The sequence below is a fragment of the Bison bison genome, unplaced genomic scaffold (assembly GCF_000754665.1).
Source record: "Bison bison bison isolate TAMUID 2011002044 unplaced genomic scaffold, Bison_UMD1.0 scf7180017864390, whole genome shotgun sequence".
NCBI lineage: Eukaryota > Metazoa > Chordata > Mammalia > Artiodactyla > Bovidae > Bison > Bison bison.
Genome location: NW_011494962.1, coordinates 2,261,906 through 2,265,830, shown reverse-complemented (window position 1 = coordinate 2,265,830; position 3,925 = coordinate 2,261,906). Strand labels below are relative to the sequence as shown.

The 3,925-nt window shown below is 44.4% G+C and overlaps 1 protein-coding gene across 2 annotated transcripts in view; it reads right to left on the bottom strand.

Annotated features, from left to right (window-relative positions):
• ETV6 (ets variant 6) overlaps positions 1 to 3,925 on the bottom strand; it is a 288,421-nt gene that overhangs the window by 254,683 nt on the left and 29,813 nt on the right. The gene's annotated exons all lie outside the window — the stretch shown is intronic.

The following is a 3,925-nucleotide window of genomic DNA, read 5'->3' as shown; positions in this document are numbered from 1 at the left end:
GCTGCTGCTGCTAAGTCACTTCAGTCGTGTCCGACTCTGTGTGATCCCACAGACGGCAGCCACCAGGCTCCCCCGTCCCTGGGATCCTCCAGGCGAGAACACTGGAGTGGGTTGCCATTTCCTTCTCCAATGCCTGAAAGTGAAAAGTGAAAGGGAAGTCGCTCAGTCGTGCCTGACTCTTAGTGACCCCATGGACTGCAGCCTACCAGGCTCCTCTGTCCATGGGATTTTCCAGGCAAAGTACTGGAGTGGGGTGCCATTGCCTTCTCTGGGGAAGCCCTAGAGAGGTGGGTAAAAAGGAAAAAAAAAATAATCCTTTAAGACATGAGCTTTGGAATTTGCCTGGCAGTCCAGTAGTTAAGTCTTCACCTTCCAATACAGGGAGTGAGATTTCAGTCCCTCATCAGGCACCTAAGATCCCACATGCCTCAGGGCCAAAAAACCAAAATATAAAACAAAAGCAGCATTGTACCAAATTCAATGAAGACTTAAAAAAAAAAAAAGGCATAATCTTCTCCCAAATGTGTTTATTCTTTATTTTCCCCACATTCAGGCCACGTTGAAGATATTACACACTTAAACACACACACACACATCCTACAATGAACAAGAACACTGTCTTTTCAACTCAAATGTCGTTAATAACGCAAATGAATGCTCTTGCTTGCTTGGACAACAACAGCAACAAAGAGGTAGGGTCAGAGCAGAAAAAAGGTGACTCCAAGAAGAGAAACGTATTTCTTCTTGCGAGATGAGATGAAACTGGAGGAAGAAGGTCAGCCCGTGAGTTGTGGAGAATATGGCCTAAAAAAACCAAAATAAGCCTCACCTTGCCAACCACCTAGATCTGTGAGCCTCACTAGCTAATGAAACTGTGTGGTCACCTCCAGATTAAACACTCAGTATACTTCTTCCCAGATCTCAGGGGGGTTCTTTACCTCAGCATCCATGGTAGAAAGCATCACACTTTTACAACCTTTGTAATAAGGCCAGGCTCTCCTTCATTCTCCAGGGCCTCCAAGCACGCTGTCTTTTTGTTCTATTTTTCTTGCCCAAAGTTCTTATATTCATTAGATGATATCTGTGGTACTTGGTCATTCATAAGCCTTATTCTTTAATTGATTCAGCAGCAAACATGCATCGAGCATTATGTCTACTGTTTACAACAGTCAAGACATGGAAACAATCTAAATATCCATCCACAAATGAATGGATAAAGATGCAATAACATACAAGGGAATATTACTCAGTCATAAAAAAGAATGAAATAATGCCATTTGCAGCAACATGGATGGATCTAGAGATTGTCATACTAAGTGTCATACTAAGTGAAGAGACAAATCCCATATGATATCAATTATAAGTGGAACCTAAAATACGGCACAAATAAACTGATCTACGAAACAGAACAGACTTGTGGTTGCCAAGGGGCAGGGAGGATTTGGGAAGAGATGGACTAGGAGTTCAGGGTTAGCAGATACAAAGTTACACATAGAATGGTTAAACAACAAGGTCCTAATACATAGCACAGGGAACTATATTCAATGTCCTGTGAGAAACCATCATGGAAAAGAATGCAAAAAAGAACATATACACATATAAAAAACCATACATATATGCATATCACATATACACACTACTCTATACAGATAACCAACAAGGACCTGCTGCATAGCACAGGGAACTCTACTCAATATTCTGGGATAACCTATGAGAAAAGAATCTTAAAAAGGATGAATGGGAGATCAGCCCTGGGATTTCTTTGGAGGGAATGATGCTAAAGCTGAAACACCAGTACTTTGGCCACCTCATGCGAAGAGTTGACTCATTGGAAAAGACTCTGATGCTGGGAGGGATTGGGGGCAAGAGGAGAAGGGGACGACAGAGGATGAGATGGCTGGATGGCATCACTGACTCGATGGACGTGAGTCTCAGTGAACTCTGGGGGTTGGTGATGGACAGGGAGGCCTGGCATACTGCGATTCATGGGGTCGCAAAGAGTCGGACATGACTGAGCGACTGATCTGATCTGAACTGCATCACGTTGCTGTGTACCTGAAAATAATATTGTAAATCAACTATATTTCAATAAAATAAATTTTTTAAAGTGCTGTGTGCTAGACACCCCATGGCCCTGGGTTGTAGAGATGGGTACAATATGGATGTCCATCCACAAGAGTCTGGACCAGGTGCAGGCACCACAGCGAGGGGCCAAATGCCACAGCCACCTGCGGGAGGGGCCGGGGAGAGCTGGGGCACAGAGCTCTTCCAGGGGAGATTGGAGGGCTTGAGAGACCTGGAGGATGAACAGGAGTTTGTCAGGTGGGATGTGACAAATGTTAACATAGCAGATGCTCTTAGCAGCTCTATAAAGCAGGTGTTACTCTCCTCACAGCAATATTAGGTAGGTGCTACTATCCTTTTAGAGTGAAGAAACAGGAAGATTAAAGAGGATAAATGACTGGTCCCCTAAGTCACAAACTGGCACTAACTTGACTTCATTACACAGCCAAGCTGCTGAGTCAGAGGCCTATCTTCTTCACTATGGACATTCCAACAGTATCCTGAACATCACACATAGGTGCTCAGTATTTATCCAATTAATCCATGTTGCTGGACTCCCATCTTTCATGTTCTTTCAGCTACATCCCAAGATACCAAGCAAGGAAGGTTAAGATAAACATATTAACTGGCCAACTGCTTAGGAAATAAGAAACAGGTCTCCATATAGGGCCATCATTTCAAGCCAAAGGTAGTGTGTGTCTGTGTGTGTATGCGTATGTGTATGCATGTCTGTGTGTGCACATGTGTGTATATGTATGTATATTTTTGAAGCAACAAGATGCATGTGCTATTCTCTTATTCAGGACCAGGAAAGAATTTGGATTCTCAGCAGGACTTCGGTTCAGCTTTGTAATTACTGGCAGAGAGACAGGGAAAAGAAGGAGGAGGTGGTAATGTAGGAGAAGGGGCAGGAGGAGAGAGAGGAAAAGTTCCTGAAAAGCCAGACCGATCTATTTCCTCTCCTTTTCCAGGGGCAGCAACTAGAATTGATCCGTGAGGGCTTTTCCTGTCTTACAGGAACATCCAGAGACCTGCAGTGTCTTTGCAGAAAGGACCAAATGATAAAGGAGACCTTCCTTCAGATGACTGGGTTTGGATTTCACAGTAAGCAGAAAGTCCATTAAAAAAAAAAAACAAAAACACTGCAGCTCATGCATAACTCAAAACTCAAGATTCTGCATTCACAACTAAAAATAAAAAACTCCATGATGTCCTCTGCATAAGCAAACTTGTGACAACCTGACTACATCTGACAACACTGCAGATCCGCTCAGTAGACAGTCCTGTGGAGCCTGACAACAGGAAGGATCAGGGCACACAGAACATCAGGCACTGAGCTACGCAGAGAATCAAAGGCCGTGGTCTGTTTTCTATACATCCTGTCATTTATTTGTGGGCGAGCACCTCCTATGGCCAACGCTGTGGTCACAGACACAAAACCGGGGTGAGCCCTGATTTAATGGGCTTGTTGTCAGGTGATGGATATAAATAGCCAATTCCAAGAGCAGGGGATGGAAGTTTCAAAATGGATGTACTGGACTTCCCTGGTGGTCCAGGGGTTGAGAATCCACCTGCCAATGCAGGGGACACAGGTTCTGTCCCTGGTCCAGGAAGATCTCATGTGCCACGGAGCAACTAAGCTGGAGGCCCACAGCTACTGAAGCCCATGCTCTAGAACCTGTGAGGTCCTACTACGGAGTCAGTGCACTCTAGATCCTGTTCTCTGCAACAAGAGAAGACACTGCAATGAGAAGCCCACATGCCGCGCCCCACTCTGAGCAACTAGAGAAAGCCCGTGAGCAGCAATAAAGACCCAGTGCAACCAAAAGTAAATAAATTACAAAAAAATAATAATAAAGGA